This window comes from Prinia subflava, chromosome 25 (genome assembly GCF_021018805.1).
Source record: "Prinia subflava isolate CZ2003 ecotype Zambia chromosome 25, Cam_Psub_1.2, whole genome shotgun sequence".
Classification (NCBI taxonomy): Eukaryota; Metazoa; Chordata; class Aves; order Passeriformes; family Cisticolidae; genus Prinia; species Prinia subflava.
This window is the reverse complement of record NC_086271.1, coordinates 2,135,882-2,157,126: the sequence shown is the minus strand read 5'-3', so window position 1 is coordinate 2,157,126 and position 21,245 is coordinate 2,135,882. Positions and strand designations below refer to the sequence as shown.

The following is a 21,245-nucleotide window of genomic DNA, read 5'->3' as shown; positions in this document are numbered from 1 at the left end:
ATCCCCTAGAAATCTCCCAGTCTGATGAAAGCCTCCCTTTCCACGACAGTCCTAGGACCTCTTGTGATAGATGCGAGAGGTCTCAGGACTACCACTGACTCCTCCGTTGCTTTGGGAGTTCTGACACACTTCTAATCATCTCCCTTCATGACACTGGGCTGTGAAACAAAGGTTCTCTTCTCTTTTCTGTTTCCCCTCTCCACCTTTGGGTTTTTTGGACAAGTTGTCATGGTAACACACGACCTGAGGCCAGGCTGGGTCATGGCCACTGCTACTTTAGGAAAGTCATGACTCAATTTATCCCTGCTTAGCCCAGTCTTCACATCCCTTTTCAGCTGTCACTTTCCTTTGGCATAAAAGCTCTGCTTTTGTGGCTCTGATAAATTTGAGGGGGTTTGGTATCAAACAAAAGAAATTATTTAGAGATTATATTACGAGATTGTATTGTGGTTATTTCCTAATGCTATTGGGAGTGCTTTCAGTCTTCAGTTCCCTTTTAGTGTTTGACCTTTGAATACAGACCTCAAACTTCACCAGAACTGAGGGTTAGGGATGCCCATAGTGCGAATGTACAGAGGAATAACACACCTTGAGGTGCCTCCAGTGACTAATACTCTCACCATGTTCTGGAGAGAGGCAGAGCATGGTGTGTTTCCTTCACCTCGTTGTTCAAATTGTCACTACCAGCACCTAGCAATTCTCTTCTGTCACCCTAATCCATCACAATATTTCAGTGGGATGGAGAATGGCAGGCAATAAAATGTCTCCTGGAATATAAATCGACTCCTAATTTGTTTTTCTCTAAGCCATTATTTCTTGTGTGATGGTCTTCTCCCAGGTGTTTCAGGCCTGTCAATCAGTTGCTGCAGTCACTTGTTTTCCTTTCCCAGGTTGTGCTATCTCTGGACCTGGCAGTAACATAGTGAAACACCCAGCAGCTGTAATGCCATGTTAAACCCAAACAGAATTCAAAGCTTGTCACAAACAGAATCTGAAACACAAACTGCATTAGCAGAAGGGCAAAGTGTTCTGCACCAGGAGCTAGTTCAGTTCCCTGGGTGTTGATGAAAGAGTGCTCTGAGCTTCCTGGCCACTGGTGGAAAATTAGTTGCTGTGAGACGTTGACTGATGGAATAGGAGTGTCTGTGCTTTCCATGTTGCAGCAGTGTTTCAGGACAGTAACAAGAACGTCTGTGCTTCAGTGCTCTCTGTATCTGCATTACAGATATTTGCCTCATAGGTGTGCTTTCTGTGCTACTTCTGCTGGAAGTTACATTTAGTCTTTGTTCATATCCTGATGGCCGACAGAACAAGCTCCCTGACTGATTTCCAGGTAATCAGCTTGTCTGAGAGGGATTGATTAGTTCTGCTTCATCTGGGAGCAGGTCTCAGAAGATCCTTTTCTTAACAACACAAAGCACTCAGAGAGCCACCAATGCTCCTGCACTGACTTCAGTCACAGGGAATTCTGTGGTACCATGGGCTATCTAATTATCAAATTGAGATGGACAGAACTGGACTGTAGTGCTTAAAAATATGAGTTATAAACCCCCCAAATCCACTAGGTTATGTAATAAAAATACTGGCATACAGTGAAGAAAATGAAATCCGGCTTGTTGCCAATTTACCATTTTAAGTTTTAGTTGGCTGTTTTCTTAACAGTGCCCAGTTAATAATTCTGTGCAGTGTTTACATGAAGTGTCTGGTCTCTGTCTATACTAACACCAAATCATCTCTCTCTCTACTGTTTTCACTGCCCTTTGGTACAAGACTCCATCAACTGGACCCTCCTTCCTGACCGTGAATACCTAAACCACAGGATGCACCTTTTCAAAGTTCACAATAAATTAACAGTAATTTACTAGATCGGTGACAACAATTTCTAGTCAATGTTAGCAGGTTTCAAACTAGTTGCAAAATTAAGGGCTAGGGTTTGCTAGGGGTTAAGGTCAATATATTATTATATATTTATTACTGGTTTTACTTCTCATTTGATATATCGCCATCTGAACAGACCTCCAATTTGACAGCCGGGCATTTTAATGTACATGCAAGTGTTCCTATCAATTTATCTCATACAAAGGAAATGCTGGCAGTTGCCAGGTGTTTTTCTCCAGTTAGAAGTACTAGCAAATTCTATTTCTTTCCATTCTGAGTGAAGCCTACAGTCAGTAAAAGGCAGCGTTTTTCCTGTAACACCTTTTTGCTTTTGAAGCCCAAGAGAAACCGCCAGTCATTTGTTCAGGTCAGTTCTATTTCAGTGCGCTTTGCTTGAACTTAATGTGGCAAAGAAGTAGAGAAAAAAAGTAACTCCATGTCCCTTGAATTATTTTAGAGCACTGAGATGAGTGCAAGACAGACAGAAGCCATGGCACATTGCATCTGATGAAATAATGTTCAATTTATACATCATTTTAAATCCTGGCCACTGGGCTACTAACATTGACCCTGAGGGTACCCTTGCCAGCTTTGCCCTGCCACCAGGAAAGCCATCATATTCTAGAAACATCACTCTCATCCCATGTTTCTGCTTAGTGCATACCAGGCTTGCCCAGTAGAGCAGCAATTTGGCACTTTAGCTGAAATCCCTCCCTTCAGCTTGATATTATGTAATAAAGGATATATTGCATAAAATATAATACTTAATAAAACAAAACCCAGTGCTAATTTATTAAAAATTAGTCCAAACAACAATTACGAAGCAACAGCCCACTGCTGTGAAACTGATCATTAGCTCTCCATCATTGCTTTGAGTGTGTGGGCATCATATTTTTTATTTAAACAATGTGCCAGCAGCAGGCTGTGCTAAAATGCATAACCATCAGCTGCAACAGCTTGTCTGGCTTGTTATGCTTAAATTGCAGTCATTCCAGCTGCTTTCTTACTCCGCTGTGTATCAAACACCTCACCTTTGCTTCTGTATGTTCTAGAGAAAAGATGAGAGATGATAGATACTGTTGGTATTCATTAAAATTTTTTTGTAGGCAAACAGACATCCCTGCCCTGGGGATTGTCTTGGGGATTTTAGAATCTTAACTTATCTGTGTGGAGATTAACACAAAAGAGTATCTCTTCATCTTTTTATGGTTTGGGGCTGTTTTTAGAAATCCAAGCAAACTTGCATTTGTAGACTCAAGGAGCCGTAAAGGGATTACTGCTGTTTGTGGTGTGAAGAGAGTTCCATCTTTGTATCTGTTTTTGAAAAGTCAAGTTACTTTTTTAGTTCTAGCACCTTGTTACTGGCTATGAGGAAATTATTCAGGAACCCTGATGATTCCTCACACTCGCCACATTGTACTGAGGCACACTCTTCATCTTCATGGCCCACGAGCACTTAGCAATTCAGATGAGCTCACTTCCATCTTTCAGGAGGTGAGTTGTGACTGCTGCTCGTGAGGACTCTGGGACAGTCTGTGTCTTTCCCCGGTGTCCTGAGTGTTGATGCACTGATGAGCATTAGCATCAAGGAGAGGAGGGGTTGTTGCAGCTGTAATGCAATAATCAGCACAGCCCTAAACTCCAGTTTGTCACAACCACCACAGGAGGTCTTTCCTCTTCCTTCTATCAGAGAGTATCTTCTAAAAGTTCTTGCAGAAATGTTTTCATTCTGAATAAAGAATGGAATTTTAGTTTCCCTCTGCCTTTGACTTTGACCAGATGAGTTTGTAGTGGTTCTTATTTCTGAGTTCTTGTGGGCTTCCCATGAAAACATTTCCATTTTCGACTCACCCCCTGGGAAAATACAGCTCCTGCTCCAGCCTGCTGGGGTGGGATGCCGAAAGCAGTACCAGGAGCACAAGTGAGAGAGTGCAAGAGAAAGCACAAATGTTGCTGAGGTGGCTTACTTAGCGTGACCAGGATGAACTTTTGGTGTTTACATTAATGTTTACAATTAATTTTTTCCTAACCTCCTGCTCAGCCCTTCAGGAGAAATGCTGATGTTGCACTCTGGAAGCTGATACTGCTGGGTTTGATTAGATTACAGGGAAAGGAGATTTTTCCATCTTCCCGCACCTCTTACCAATTAAGATTAGGAGCCTCACAGTTGATTCAAATCTCATTATTTCACAAACATCGTTAAGATTGTATGCATTTCAGTTTTGCAGTAGAAAGCAGTCTATAAAAAAGCAGTTATAATAATAGGGATGAAATTTTAAAGACTTAATTGGGATAATGAAGGAGATACTAGAAGCACTATGAAGGCTAACACTCAATGTACCACTGAACAGAGGTTGCTTCCAATTTATATTTCAGCAACAGACTTTTTTTTTCTTTTGTTCTTACGCTTCTGATTGCTGTCTTAAGTCCTTCTGTAAAAAAAAAAATGTATCTGAGGTCATTGTTTTCTTCCAAATATTATTAAAAGTGGTAGGGAATATACCTGACAGACCTCTCTGTGGAATGTTTGTATGCCTTGAATGCATAGCCACTCTATGTGAACATAAAGAGACTGATTAGAATCAGTTCTGCAAGAACAGAATTCATAATATATGATGGAGGAAAGGGGGGTGGGGATGGAAAGAAGGTGTACTTAATTCCTAATTATTAGAAATATTACAGCTTTGTAGCCTGAGCTGATAACAAGAATAATACCAGAGATGATGTATATGTTTTTGCAGACCAATGCTACCTTTATATGAAATTACCTGTAGCTCCATTTCCTGTGCCTTTCTTAATTGGACTGCCAGTCAGGCCCCTCTTTATCAGCTGTGATAGGTTTGAAATGTACAATGCAAATTTATTACTGAGATGAGATGTATTAATTTCATATCGATTTCCATTTTCAACCTAAGCTTCTGCTGAACCCTAAAAAATTTATCGTTGTAATAATTACAAATTGAAAAGATTTTTATTTACTATCCTGAGGCACTAGAAGATCATCTTTCTGTTTTAAGCAATGTTATATTTCATAACAAAAGTTCTTTGCAACACATAAATGGCATTAAGCATCATCTAATGGAAAGGTCTCCATTTCATTGTTTTGGTGTCTGAGTTACCAAATTCATCTTCCTGTCACATTTTACCTGGGAGACTGATCTCCACCTTGCTACAACCTCCTTTCATGTGATTGTAGAGAGTGAAAAGGTCTCCCCCGAGCCTCCTTTTCTCCAGGCTGAGCACCTCCAGCTCCCTCAGCCACTTCTCATATGGCTGGCTCTCAAGAAAATTTTTATTCCCATATAAAATTAATGTAGTTTTATGTATATCTTTCAATATCATGTATCTATTTGCCTAAACCAAAACCTACATGGCTATGTTGCTTTTTATAGTGATTGCAGATGTTCATGGCAAGTGTAGTTACATTGTTGTAGCTGAGTTTAACAGAATGATGTTTGTCTCACTTAAGTTTTCTATTAAAAAATTAGCCTATAAAACAAAAAAGGATGCCAAATGGTACAGTCCATTGTTACTTTTTGGATGAACACAGATTCCTGAATTTGACAGTTCCAAACACTGAACAAAGGCAGCAGTGTCTCATTCACTGTCAGAATTGTAGCTCCTGACCTTTGTCCCGCAATCATTTTGCTCACAGTACGAGAAACGTGAATGTAAGTGAAGGAAGAAGGTGAAAATTGACCACATACAAGCAATGTGCCACCCCCAGGGGTGAAATAAATGTGATGTTAACTCCTCTAAGACTTAGACACAACCAGAGTCCATAGATCAGTGAGTCCTGTCATGAGTCCACACCTCAGCTAGAACAGAGATATTTATCAACTCAAAAACTCTGTCCTGCACACTTCTTAATGAGTATTTAAAAGCTGAAATAGAGTTAAACTTTACCAGAATTAAATTCACAATCTGATGAGAAATCGCAATGCAGCATCAGGAGTTGTCAATTTTGTGTAATCCTGATTCTGAATTTTATTTTTGTTTTGATTGAGGGATTATTCCAGACATGTTTAATCATTGGTCAAATACATAAGATTATATATAAAATTTGTTGCCACATTTTTTTTAAGTGTGTGATTGCCCTGAAATGTTACCAAAAATACTTACGCCTATATAAAACTTTAAACATTTTTCTTTCAGAATGAAACCTGTCATGTGAATTTACATACCTAAAAATAACAGGATACCATATCCACACAGACTTACTAAGATGATGCTAATAACTTCTAAAAAAACAATTTTTGAGCTAAACAGTGTGTAGTTATGAGGTCAGTTTTATACCAAATCAGTGTGATGGCATGTTTGCAGCTGTGAAGAAAAGTGGGAAATAAAGAATAAAGTACATTTAGTTGTGGGATGACCTTATGGTGCTGGTTTGGGGTGTTTGGCTCCTCATTTAAAGAGCTACAGCCCCTCCTGGTCTGTGGCATGTGAGAGCCTGGTTCAGTAGTTCAGGATAATTAACTGTTAGAAAATCTTGAATAAGTCCCACTGACCCCTCTAAGCTTAAGGCTTTGGTTGGGATTTTTCAGGATGGGGATAATGTTATTTTCTTCATTCGGAAACTACTTAACACTGTAGTGTGCACCCACTATAGTTGAAAACAAGAAGTAAATCTCTCTGGTACTTCTTCAGCACTTTTAGGAAAGATTCAGCTTTTATGCAGATTTAATATGTTTTTATAGTAATACTCACCTGTGTTCTTAAGCTCAATACTAGAAGTCTTACCAGAGGGAACATTTTTCACGTCAGTGTGATTATTTGAGAATTCATATTAAAGTCATGGTTCATCTCAGTGAGATTCCTGTGAAATATCAATGTGTTCAGTAGAAATACTTGACTCTGATTCTTGTCATCAATCACGTGAAATATTCCAGACACAAGGATTGAAGATTTATCCCACATAACAACTTCAGTGAAACACAAATTAGGAACCTGTTCAGCTAAAGGGCACTTTCATGATTTTTGCTTTATTTAAATGGAGTTGGCTGGGATTGTGTCATCAAAGGATTTATTCCTGTCCTAGAAGGCCAGTAGATGAATATTTGAGACAGTATAGAGCTTTCCCTTGGATTACCAAGATATTGCCTATACACTGAAATTCACATTAATCTAAATGTGATGATGGGTTGGGAGAAGCAGGCAACGTTTGCTTATGAAATGAAAAAACAAACAAAAACCCCAACAAAACAAAAAACCAGGAATGTTGGTGTCATCTGTACCTGTGTAAATAAAATTCAGTAGTTACTGTAATTTGGGGCTAAGTACTGCAAGTGATTCTATGTGAATGTGAGGAAAACTTGAATGAATTAATTACAGAATTTTATGTCTTGGTTCCATGGCAAAATAGATACTTGAATACTGTGTTAGCTGCTGACATAAATCACAGAATTTTTATTCACAAGTGTGTTACTCTTATGTCTTAAAGCAGTGATAGAATAGAATAAGATTACATAAAATTGAGTACAGTAATGTAGCAGACAAAAAGATGGGTTGAAAATAATTTTTAATAATCAAGATTATTTGACTGTGAGCTTGTGGGTATTCAGAGATAATACAAAAGAAAATTGTCTTTGGTTCTCACAGAGGCATGAGTACTTTATTTTCAATGATAAGTCAGAACTGAGTCTGGGAGTCAGTAATCATGTTTGGTGTCTTTAAAAATCAAGCTTGTGAGCTTTTCTGCACACACATCCAAAAGGATTCTATTTCAAAGGTCAAATGCCTGATTTTATAAGAAAATTTCAGCATTTTTTGCATGTGAAGTACCCAACTTTACAACTACCTGTCTGGATTGGGGCATTTAAATATTCCCCATGATTACATTAATTTTGTCTCTGTGCCCGAACTCCTGACTTGTAACTGCAAATAAAGCAGGGCCTTAAATAAATCACACATTCAAATCTGTACCTGAATGTGCAATCTGGGTAACCATAATTAAAAATGCAAGCATGATTTTAAGCTTCTCCTTTTAAATATTGGATTCTTCAAAGTATTTTTAAATTGGGCTAGATTGTTTTCTCATTGCTATTGCTTTTTGCTAATTATATTAATGGAAAAGAGACAGTTACACAGAGAAGAAAAAATTTGCATCACTTTAGCTGATCTATTATCAAAATAATTGCCTTAGTGGAAGCAGTGAACCCCCAAAAATTAATTTTAGATCTTAAGCCATTAAAAACTGCAGTGTTATAATAAGGCCATAACAAGAAACTATAACCTTGTAAATAGAGACTGGACTGTATTTCAGATTTTTATTTTTAATAACTGTCTGTAAGGATCATCCATTCCTTTGAGGTTTGCCTTCTCTAGAAAATTTTGGTCTTTGTTGAAAGTGGAAACAGCCTCAGAAAAAAAAAATTGTTCCAAAAAAACCCCATGTGAAAAGCAAATTGAATAATGGCTATCATAGAAATTAATTGGACCAGTCTATTGGATTAATTTGTTATGGATAGAGAAAAATGCATGTGCAGATTCCAAGGGGCACAGGAAAAAGCGAAATTGGTGACTAACTACTTATCAGGTTCAGAGCTAGAAACAGAAAGGTTTCACATACTAGGGAGGAGAAGAAAAAATGGGAAGAGGGATGACAAAACTATAGTTTATGATCCCAACAGAAGGGACAGAGAGGGAGACGAACACAAATATGATAGCATTTAATATAATATATATAATAAGGACATAATATGATTGATACTCTGCTTTCCATAGATTACCGATTTTTGTACAGGTATCTGGTATGAAGGCACTTTAAATCTTTCTAATAGTAAGAGGTATTTTTGTAGCATTTGGTTATTATCTTCAGACCTGGAGATGATGATTCTGTAACTGTTCTCACCAACAGATGCAGGAGATAAATAATGTGCAAAGGAATTAGCCACAAAATGGATCTGATCTATTCAGATCATTTTTCCTCTTGCAGAAAGAAATATTTGGTATGGTCTAATGCCTGTTTGCAGTGTCTTCTAATAAGTTGGTCCTCAGCTGTACACAGGAGCTGTGAAAAGAGAACTTGGACATTAATTCCTCTTGAAATAATACAGAGAAAGTCCAGAAAACACAGGTTCCTTCTGTAGTTACAATAAATTATATTTCTTGTTGCTGCATTCACTGCAGAGTTCAGAAACTTATCAGACTGCTGCCTTATCCCTTCCCCCCAAAAGTCCTTCCAGCTAATTTCAACATTGGAACAATGATTAAAAAGTAAAAAAGAACAATGAAATAAAGCATTAGTGATATTATAGTTTAATGTAAAGAGTTTTCAGAGTTTTTTACTGTGGATGGATTTGAGGACTCAGTGAGTTCTGCAATGCCCTGAAGTGTTCTCAGGGTTACATTTCTCCTTTTCTGTTTAAAGGTGATTGCTGGAGATGGCTGCTTGCAGCTGTAATGATCTTTTCCTTCCACTCTTTTCCTGTAGACCTTCCTGCTCCCAGGAGTATGCACTGATATATTGCAGGAATACTTTCCTTCTTTTCTCTGCTGTCATGTTCCTTGATTACCATTTCTATTGTGTGCCCTAATTAGCCTGACTGATTCCTTTCATTCACTATCTTCCTCAAACACAGTGATGCTGCTTTAAAAATTATGCAGTGTAGAAAACAGTATTTTTACTGTCTCCATTAAGGGTTTGTGAAATCTGTTTAATTGTGCTTTTTCTATGGAATCTATCCATAAAATATCAACAGAAATAAAGACTAATTTATTTGGGTGTGGAGCAGTGCATGTGAGTATTTGTAGTTCCCACCTCAACCAGTTTATTGGACTTCAGGGATCCCCTCCAGAGAGTCAGGAACACAAATCAGTGAAGGTGCATCCTGTTGGTTTTGTCTTTGTTCTTCCATCACTGATGAAATCCTTCAGTCTTGCAGCCATTTTTGTCACTTGGCACTTCTGTGAGACTTCAGCAAGGAGCATCTGAACCAAAACCACATAAAATTGCTGTAAGTTGCAATATAGCAACTTTACTTTAAAAAGGTTAAACTTTTCTTTTGACTCATGACTGCATTTTATAAAACATTTTTAAGGGGTAGTTTGAAAAGGATGCAGCTGTGTAGCCTGTGTTATGAACAGGTGTTTTTTTGTTTGTTTGTTTGTTTTGGTTTTTTTGGTTTTTTTTTTTTTTATGGATATTGTCTTTATCTGGATTTCAGTGCTTGCTATTTCAATGAAATGAAATTCTTTTCAGCTGCTTATTTTCCTAATTTTGTGTTGATTTATTTTATTCATTAGAACAGTAATTTGCCAATTCTGTATTCAGTGGAACATCCTTACATGCCATCTACCTGTTGTAGTAGTAAATTTTATTTAATTTATTAGTCTGGAAAAAAAATCACTTAGTTGTAAGAATTAGGTGAAAAGGAGTTTTATCTGAATTGGAAAAATTTTCCATCTCTTTCTTTGACTACTACCTATGCATTTAGAATCATATTCTTAAATTCTAGTCCAGTGTTTAGGGTGCTTGTTTTTGGTTTTAGGTTTTGGGCGATTTTTTTTGTAGCACAAAAATGAGTCTGTGCAGAAGAGGATTCACCTGGGCTGTGTAGCACAGCCCCCAGCTCTTTGATGAGCTGTTGGATTGTATCTAGTGTGACAGGCAGTGATAAAATTAATATAATTAATACCTTGTCTGTATGTATTTTTTGCATAAACCTCAGATTCTTTAAAAACATCCTATGTGACTTAAGTAATTGTTCGAGTTGTTGTACTGAAACTAGTGTTTTATGCAGAGAACCTGCACTGATGTGAATTGAAAATACTGTTTGATAGGGTGGCAATCATCTACTTTGTCATTTCTTCTAATAATTTTCATTTAAAAACCTCCATAGAGTGTTGAAATGTGGGAATAACAGAAAATTCACTGGGGGAAAAAAGAGTCAGCACAAAGAGAAAGAACATCTAATTTCATTTACCTGTTGTCATTATGTAGTCATATTTGAGAAGCAGCCTTATACCTGCCTCTTTTTGTCTCCTCTGCCTTGCCCCTCTCTAAAGCCAAGGGTGTGAGTGATGCTTGTATAAATTCTCCAAATCTAACAATAGAAATATTAGAGAGCAGAGATACTGGCAAGAGAAGAGACTGACTGCAGTATATGAAGACAGATGCATTCAAGTGCAGACCGTAGCACCCAGAAATATTATTCTTCAAATTTATTGCAAACAAAAAAGGGAAATCAGTCTGTTGTCCCCCCAAAGTTGGGTCATACTATCATTAAGTTTTCTAGGGATGTCACCTGTCCCCTCCTTATTGTCTGTAGCAACTAAATCAAACTAGAGCTTCACTTTCTTGATACCATGCTGTCTTTTATTTTTGTAGTTTGAACTAGCTAGCATGTTGGATAATTTATAATCTGTGATCACTGGCCTTCCTCCACTGGATTGTTCCTTAGGTTTCCAGCAACTCATGCTGCAAAGTCTTACAGTCAGTTTGAACATGACCTAGAGTGAATCCACTCACACTCCATTCATGAGCTGAATAAAACAAGAATTATGTGAGAAAGATGAGATTATTTAGCCAATACTCACATTCAAAGGTTGTCCTCATAGCTTTATTGTCCTAATTCTGTAATATCCTAATCTTGATTTTTGTGATTGTATTCTGCCTTTTTTAATATAGAGCATCCAACTTTCATAGCATTCTTTTTTTCATGTTCTTTTCTGTCTTTTCTAGACACTTCTACTAAAAAATAAATTGGTTAAAGTAATACCATAGTTCCTTCTTTCTGTGCAGTGGTAGAATAGAACAGGCCTTATTGCATTGGCCTTTTAATAAAGTGATCAGATACCAGAGGGCTAAGAGGACCTTAAAATTGAAATAATTCAGAATATAATTAATATGAAAGATACCAGTCTCACAGGGCATTAGTGGGGTCCAGTAAGCAAGGTTAAAAAAAATGAGGTGGAAATGTATAACAAAGTGTATGAATCAGGAAGATTAAAACACTTCTTCCACAGCTATTGATGGTTGCCATTCACTGTAAATGACAACAGAGTCTTCTTTGATTTAATTTGATTGATGGGTTCTCAGAAAGCTATAAAAAATCCATTTTCATGACAAATGCCTTCCCACCCGCAAACCAACAGACAGACCTAAAAGTTGTTCCTAAGTTTCCTTTGGACTCATCTTACTTCAGTGAGCACTGTAATGGTCAATTCTGATGTTATAAAACCGGAATCTTGGACAATTATGTGCTCCCACGAAGCAGTGAAAATGCTGCTTTTTTAAAGAAAAAAAGGGAACAAGGTGGTCACTGTGTTGGCATTTTCTGGGTTTTGTCTCCATATGTTGTACATGTCTGGGGCTGGGGAAGAACTCAATGGCTGTAACAGCCTCAAGCAGTAAAGACTTTTCTGCAAGAGAGCCCAAGGTTGTGTTTTGGAGTGATGGAGCCATGGCCTTATTTACTGGACTGGGCAATTCAAAAGGCCCTTGAAAATGCTGAAAAAATCCTCCCAGCACGAGGTGAAAGCCTCCCTCCACAGCGCCCGAATAACGCCGGGACGCCAGGTCCCACATCCCGCCCGCCTGTGCTGAGGCCAGCCCTTGGCCACATCCCCGGGGCTGGGAGTGTCCCCTTCCCCAGATGGAGCTCAGCGAGGTCTGGCTTCCTCTGCACTTGCCATAAGATAGATCCAGACATTGGTTGAGGTTTTGGGGGCTCCATGGCAGAACCTGTCCCCCCACTGTGGGCCCTGCGGGGTGGGCTGGGCCAGGGTGGTGGCCCACAGGTGGCCATGGATGAAACAAATAAAACTAAATCCCGCCTATTCGACATTAAATAAGGAAAATCATGTTAATTACAAAACTTCTGTAGTTTCCAAAACTCACAGTCAAATTCTGGTGAAACTGCAGCAAAGCACATTTATAGATGTGTTTGTTATCTTTTATGAAGCTAATTAAATTAGCAGTGTTTCTGTGCCTCTTTGCTCATATTTCATTGGAGAAACCTGTAGTGTCTTTGTTCATTCAGATACACTGCCAATTACTGAACCTTTAAGACAATATACTATCTTTCCCTAGGCTTTACAAAAGTCAAATTCCATAGAGTTCTACGATCAATAACTTGCAAAGTCACTTCTGGTGGAAAATATTAGGGGAAACAAAATGTCACGCAGTGATTGCAAAGATAGAAAAAGTACTCTGTGGTTAACACAGATGGAAACAAACCTTTTTTTTTTCTTCTTTTTTGAGTAGTCATCATTAGAAATCATTTGCAGATTTTCTGTAGAAAACGGTCAGTTTAGCAATTATTTTGGCTAATTTACCACTGAAACACAATTAATTGTTATCAGAGTCTATGCTTAGATATGTACAGCAGCTGAAGTGCTGTATTTCAGACTGAGGCTGCATATTCCTTGACTTTGACAGAGTAACACTTTATTTTCTTTCACCATGAATGTTGGCAGTCAGCTTTGACTTATCCAGAGGGATGAGATTTCCCCAGCTTGTGATCATTTGGGGACTTTCAGCTTATGTTATTTTATCTTGTTTATGAAGAGCTGTTTTTATTTGGAAGTATCAGTAATCACAATTGTGAGATTCTGCGTTTTGGTGAGGAGTGGGTTGTTAATAGCTTTATAAACCTCTCAATTAAAAAGCTCTCTGATATCCCTGTAGCTTCTCTGCCACAGAATCTGATACGTACTTGACTTCAGGGATAGAAGTACCTGAGCTGACTTCAAAAGAAGTAAAATTATCTACCTTAATCCATTTATTTTTTCCCTCCACCTTTTCCCATGAATATGTAGGTGCTTCCTTTTAAAAGACTTATCACATCAAAAACATGATTGTTTTAAATACTATAGAGACTACCATTCCAGAATAAAACATTTGCTTTTTGTTTTAATTGGAAATTAATCTTCTCCTCGAGTTTTATTTTGAAATAGTGAAGTTCTTGAATTTTACACAAAATACTGCTCTTGAAAGAGAATGCTGTGTTTCTTTTGATCCAAAGTGATTTGTTGTTTGCTCCCACCCCTTTTGTGTCTAACACCAGAAATCAGGTGGGGTTTTTTTCCCAGTCAGTGACAGCAGGGCAGGATACCTCCCTAATGTCTATTCAGCAAAGTTAGAACACATTGGGAGGAGAACTGCTGAAATTGCTGGGTCAAAATTAAGCTCTTGAAATTGCATTTGAAAAAATGGCTCTTGGGTTCTGAGAGGCAATCAAGTGTTATCTTTTTCAGTGTCATCTCACTCCTTTCATTCAGCTACCACTGAAACTGCTTTTCTATCAAGAAAAGCCTTCAGAATCAGGAGAAAAACTGGTTGTGTATAAGTTATCTATGAGTTAATACTTTTTAATAAATTAATATGAGCTGACGCTGACTCCATTAAATGCATCCTTTGAGGTACTTTTCAAAAAACACCTAATTTTAAATCTTTTCTATCTTATTACAAGAAAAGGAAGTACTGCCTATTTCCTCTAGCACTGCAAAGAAAATAGTCTTGAGTATGTCCAAGTAAGAAAAAGCCACGTGGAGCCTCAAAATTATATTTATAGTGCTGGTTTCCATTGTACCACTGGAGGAGTAAGGAGGAAAAGGAGTCTGTAAAATCTCTACATGTCTGAGTTGCTCTTTCATTTTTAATGTTTTCATATGGGGAAGCCAGAAGACAGTAACTGCAACACATGCTGGCATGTTCAAATGTGGTAGCTGGCAGGAAAAGAAGGAAATCTCTGTTTAAATGTGTGTGATGAAGTCTGAGGATGATTTTAAAATAACGTTGCAGAATGAATGCCTGACAGATCTGGGATAAGATTTATTTTAATGGCTTGTTTCTGCTTTGAAGGCCAGCACAAAAAGGCCTGTGAGCTTGTGCTGTGGTTAGGAACAGCAGGGACCCCAGCTCCCAGCAACTGGGGAAATGATAAACTCTGAGCATCCCCAGCATTCCCTGTCCCGAGGCTGGCTGCTCTCCGGGTTGTTTCCTAACCCAGTCAGGATAGCCTCAGGCTTGTGCAGGTCTGTGCTGGAGGGTGGCAGCATCTCCTGCCTTCATCTCTTCCTTCCTCCCTTCCTCATCCTCCAGGCTCTCGTGCCAGCAGGGAGCAGCCCATGTGGCCCTGCTGTCACCCCCAGAGGTTTCTGGGGGTGCTGTAGGCAAGTCAGACCCAGCCCCAAATGTCTGGGGATGTCATCCCTGTCTCACCAAGGAGTTGTGGGGTTAAATATATTGGGTATTGCAAGTTGTCCATTACTTCAGTAAGGGAGCCATATAAACAGCTCTGGTGAATGAGAAGTTCTCTCACTCTTTTTGATTGATACGTGTACATAAAACATAGATAATGTTTAGTGATAGTAGTGATGAAGTTGTTTAGAGACAAGTTCAAGCAGCACTGAGGACTGACTAAAAATTGGGAGGTTATCTTTCTTAACAATTCCCCATTATATACCAAGAACAGAGTTGTTTTTTTTTCTTTTAAGTCCATATACCAAAATAAAAAATACCAAGAATTGTATCATCAAACATCTGTATGTGTTATAAACGCCAGGACAAATTTATTGCCAAATTCAATAGTTTGGTTTATTAACATCCAAATCACAAAATTTAGAATCAAATTATAACAATTTCAAACAATAAAAACAAAACAATACGAACCCCACGAACAGCAAACTTACTTGACCGAAGTTCTCCCGGGAAAAGTAGAGCCAAGGGTGACCCCAGAGACACAGGACCTGGCAGCCTTGTCTCTAGCTGGGTTCACAAACTTGCCCACCTAAAGACCCAACTTAAATACACTTAGTTTTCCCCTCGGCAACTTTCCTCCCATTGTTTCTCTAATCATCGACCATTAACTTTATTTACATTAATTCCCGAAAGGGTCCCCGGGCACATTCAAATGCTAATGTCCAGAGTTAGTCCTTGCTTTGAGTAACTGTCGTAGAGGTGTGTGATGACCGGTGTAAGTCCTCGCTGGCACGTCTTTGCTGGCACGTAGCGTTTGACCTGTTGCGAGTCCCAATGAGTTGAGCTGCACGTAGGCAGGGGCAAGTCGTTCTCACCTTCTATTTTTGGAACCCGGAAGATCAGGGAGGTGCTTTACAGAAATTCATACAATATATATCACAGTTCCCAATCTATAATTATTTATAAAACATGAATTAAATAACCATATTTCCCACAACTCCCCCATTTCTTTTCTTTTGTCAATAATTTTAATTCATGTTTTGTATTTAACTTAATTGTTTTCTTTTCTCGAGTTTCCCGTTCTTTGGAGAAACACCTGACCAGCGATTCTTGAACCATGTTTGCCTTTTCTGCTTTTCTTCTATCTTTCTAATTCCCATGTCCCTGACTGCCTTTGAGTGCCAGCTAGTTACTTGTGTCTTAACAGGGGTAACTTTTTGGAGGAGCCTTATGTCACACTCCCTAGAGTGATCTGCAGAGGCTTTCCTCTGTCTGGCCCAGCGTCTGTTGGGTTGCAACTGAACAACGGGGAAGTTTCTTCGCGACAGCAGGGGCTCTCTGCTCGGACCTTCGGGGTGGTTCGGACGGCACACCTCTTTTTTTAAAAATTCTCCACTGAGATTACTTTACTTGCTCTGCTACCCACGGCACTACATTAGTTTGACGGCACTCCGTGGCTAACACTTGGGCCTTTAGATCTAATTTTCCCTTTAACCCCTTTTCGTATATTGAATACTACCCGGGATACTTTGGTTCTATCAATCCCAAACGTGTGGCACAGTTTAAGAATCGCATAGTCAGAGTCTGTTTTTCTTCAGAACACCTGGGGCATAACCCCAGCGGCCCCCTTACCCCCACTTGCAGTGCACCACCTAAATTTCAAGACAATAATTGTATTTGAAATGGATATATGGATTGCAGGGGGGCATCCAGGTTCAGAGCAGCGCATGGATATTTCTTCTGCCATTTGTTTCTGATATCCTGGGGTTGGAGTTCTTTCTCTTTAAATTTCTGGAGCTCCGGATTCACCCTTCTTGATGTTTTAACACCTTCCTTCTGGTTACCCTTCCCTCTCTCAGTCTTCCTTGTCGGGTGGTTATTAAGTTTCCTTTGAGGCTCTTCTAGGCTGCAGCTTAATGTTTCTAGGGTGTTGGCATCCTCGGTGCAGCCGGACTCTCAGATCTCTGGGGGAAGAGATGACCTTCCATTCGGGGTTTTCCCTCGGGGCTGTTAGTTTCTTAACCCTGGAGGCGTGTGTCCAGCCTCTTTCAGCTGTTCGGATGGTTGTATCTGTAGTTAAAAGGACAAGAAAGGGTCCCTCCTAATGAGGGGTTAATGACACCGCTTTCTAAGCTCTGATCAGTACTTTACTTCCTGGTTGTATCTCATGAATATACATCGAAATCTTGCAACTTCTTCAGATTGAATTTACCTAATACAAAATTCCAAACTAGCCCAATACTACAAGAATATTGTATAAAGAGAATCTCTGTCATGTCTACCATTCAGAAAATCTGAATATTAGAACAAGTTATCTAATAGTACATTCACACTTTTACCATAAAAACAATTTTGTCCCTGGATCACTATGATTCTCACTTCACTATCTACCCAATGTACTATACTATCCAGAATTTTTCCCTTTTTTTGCACTGTTACAGGAAAAATCAGAAAGAAAATTTTTCTTCTTATTAAACGAGGTTTATACTGAAACATACAAATAATTCTTTTTACATCCTACTAATACTTCTGACAGTGTCTACTGGATATATAGCGAGCAAACAATAAACACTAAGACTACTCCAAATCTCATAGTATTAACACAGGTTTTAGCTTTTTAAAGAAAAATTCAGTTTAAAAAATCATAGATGAGCACAAACAATTTGGGCTTATTTCAAGAATCAAACTCAGCACATTCAGAGTGATTTGGCATACAGACAAACATTCATAAAACCTAGTATCCTACAATGCTCGGTGACAACAGCAGTTTCTAGGACAATCAGCTGTTAAGGTTACACACATCCTCACTCAGTTTCTACAGCCTCAGTGTAATGAGTCTGCACTGCTGCTAATTAACTGAACTACAAATTTATATTCTAGACCCCTACTCAGCACATTCTCAGATACACACAGCCAAAAGAAGGACGCAACTTGAGTGAGACAATGGGACCACCTTGTCCCTATTTTCGATGTACACCCTGCCATGGCCATTCTCACTCAGCCTCTAAGAAGCATCTGCCTTCACAACTGCTTCTCACCCTTGCTTCAGCCACCCCTAATGATCAGCAAAATTAACACAATTCCAGAAGCACTATCGGACCTTTCAGCTCTGCTGTTAGCTTGATGGCGACACTTCTTATTTTGGTTTGTAATTCTACTGCCTCGTAGCAATTGTGACTACACTCCTCAGATCCTCCCCAGGACTGAAACTGGGCGGGGTTTCAAGGAGCAGCAGTACGGAGTTCTAACTCCGGGGAATTTACCAGAATTGCCTCATATTTCAATAGCTGGGATTCAGTAAGCTATTTAAAACATACCTCACCGGTTTCTTGGCTCCTGCCTACTCCTGTGTAAGAACTCCATACGCCGTGTGATTGCTAACATCCACGAAAAGCTGGAACTCCCGGTTAATATACCGGGGCAGTTCCCATTAACTACTCGTGCAGATCCGTCTACAAACTATTTCTCACAGACAGGATCAGCTGCAGACCCCTATTTCAGCGTGGCAAGATACAATCCTGCAGCAGTAGCTGAAGTGACTTCTTCCCTTCATCAGAGAGCCAATTCAAACAGTCAGTGAGTAGTACAACTTAATAAAGGATAACTTTAAGCAAAATTTGTACAAATTAAGAGAAAAACTTAAGACCTCACCCATAATCCTGGGGGAGTATTTTAACAAGACAGAAAAAAACAAAGCACACTAAATAGAAGAAACTATTACAAAGAGCAGAACTTACTCTGTAATAAACTATACATTACTTAAATTTGGAACTTAAAACCTAGAAGTTTTCCAAAGCCAGGAGTCACTGTAAACATCAGGCCCTGGTAATCAGACAGCTTTATCTAGTACAATTATCAGAACATTAACACTACTGCTTTTTACTTCAGTCTAAAAAAACTTCACAAACTTAGCCTTTCTTAACAAACAAACTCGAGATAACTTGTGCCTAATTCCCAAAGTAAAGCTCTTGTATTTGCTATACATTTTTGCGTATTATTAAACTTAAATACACAAGCAAACACTGACCAAACTTAACACTGGTGACAAAATGCTGCCTCTCATACATCACTTACTCTCTACTAGAAAAACACAGGCACCAGGGCAACCTCAAGGTTCACATCCTCTAAATTGAGGAGCAAGTAAGAAGACATAATATCAAAGGGACAACACAAACCATCTAAAATTAAGAATCTCGGTTCTCAACTAGATAAAATACATACAGAATAGGAACTGCAAAGAATAAAGAAAAATCTTGTAACTACCAACACAGAGAATTATACTACTTTCTCAACTTAATACTAGAATCCTGACTCCAATTACCATTCCAACACTATCTCGACAGAAAGATTTAGTTTCCTGCCTCTCAACAGCCGCTTTAATTTGGACTTCACCGGCTACATGCTTCAACTTTTTGAAAGAAAAACTGAAACACACAAAACCTTTGCAGTACACTGTCTGCCAACACAAATGCCATATTCCTGCTCAAGCTGACAATCTGAATTCAAAATGTAGCAATTGTTTCAAACATAGACGAGCTACATCTACTATACTATCAACTTTTTGATTTGCACAAAATCTTCACATACAGTAGACAGACAACTAAAAGGAAGATATATTTTCAGCTTTTCAAGAACAAACACCTAGGTATTTCCTACGCATAAGTATAGCTCCCATTCTTGGTCTCTTCTCTCAATACTTTTATCTATTTTTGCTTCTTATTTCGCCTTACAGGGCGGTTTTCTGCCCCGGGCAGCCTTGTTTAATCACTTTAAAACTGCCGCTTTCTTTCGTCTCCCGGCAACCATGGACTGACTCGCCCTGCCGCTTGCGGGAAGGGGCGGGTTTCGTTCCATTCCCACGTTAGTGAAAAGAAAAAGAAAAAAAACAACTCCGCTGATCTCGTCCAGGAGAAAAAAACTCTTAAAGCAAAATACACAACTCTAGGGAGTCTCTAAAATGTATTCAGCTTGAAGTAAAAGATCTACCACCACTAAGGAAAAGAGTAGGCAAGATTCTTTTTAATCCCTTTTCTATCTTTTTCTCCTTTTGCAGACTCACGTGAATTTTCGCATTTCTAATTTGCACGCTTCCCAACACCACTAGTTATTCTCTAATGCATTCTAATTTACCTTTGGTAATTTCTGTTTTGCTCTACTGTCAAATTTCTTACGGGAATGCTTCTTTTCCCCCATTTTTCCTCCCGGGCCATTCTTGCTCTCACACCAACTGTCTCACCCTGAATCCCTCCCGGGCTCTTCAAGATCTCCTTCGGGGGTCCTGGTTTTAGCCAGGGCTCTAACTGGTATATACCTGTCTGGTTTATTCTTCCACCCTTCGTTTTCTTTACCCTTCTTCTCTTTTTCTCTATATTTTAGCGTCGGTGGCCGAGGTGCGGGGTCAGGACCAGAAACGGGGGCAGGATTCCCTCTCGGGAATCTCCTTGAACGGGAGGGAGGTTTCTGGAGTGGCCGCTGAGCTCGGGGCTCCGCATGGGTCTCGGATGGCAGTGTTAACTCTGCCCCTGAGAAGGCCGGGGAGGAGGAAGTGGTAGGGGTAGGGGCTGGCAGGACGGGGGCCACCGAGCTGTGAGAGAAGTTTATCCCGTAGTCTAGTTCATTCCGTGTTTCCCTTTCCTCAGAACACAGCTTTACTCGTACTTCATACCATAACAGAACATATGCTAATTCTTCAAATTCTCTCCTTTTCTTCTTCGCTACATGTTTTCACAGAGCTTCCCACGCCCATTCGTCAAAAGTACTAAACACAGGCCATATAATATTAGGTCTTATCTCTTTTCTTCTCCAAACATTCATACACAAATAAATCATCCGATCTTTAGATGCTCTTCTCTTAATTGGGCATTCTTGCCAACCTTGCAACAACTTTCCTAATGGACTTTTCCGAGGAATTTCAAGATCAGCCCTCGCTGAGGTTTCTCTTAAAGAATCCTCCCGATCTCTGCTGAGATCTGATCCCATACTCCCCGTGGCACAGAAGTTATGGGATACCAAAAATTAAATCCCGAGTTTCTGAACTCGATGCCGTTAACTTAATGATCCAGCGGATGACCGTTCCGTGGATGTTCGGTTAACGGCGGGGCTCTGTAACCGCCACCGAAAAAATTAAGCGACCCCCCTGGTCGCGGTCAAGAAGGCTTACTCGTCCCCGAACTCAAAAAGGGACGTCTTCTTTCCTTCAGGACCCCTGGTGACCTCCCCC

General features: G+C 39.3%; 1 protein-coding gene across 2 annotated transcripts in view; it reads left to right on the top strand.

Annotated features, from left to right (window-relative positions):
* EPHA6 (EPH receptor A6) overlaps window positions 1–21,245 on the top strand; it is a 367,586-nt gene that overhangs the window by 155,881 nt on the left and 190,460 nt on the right. The window lies entirely within an intron of this gene.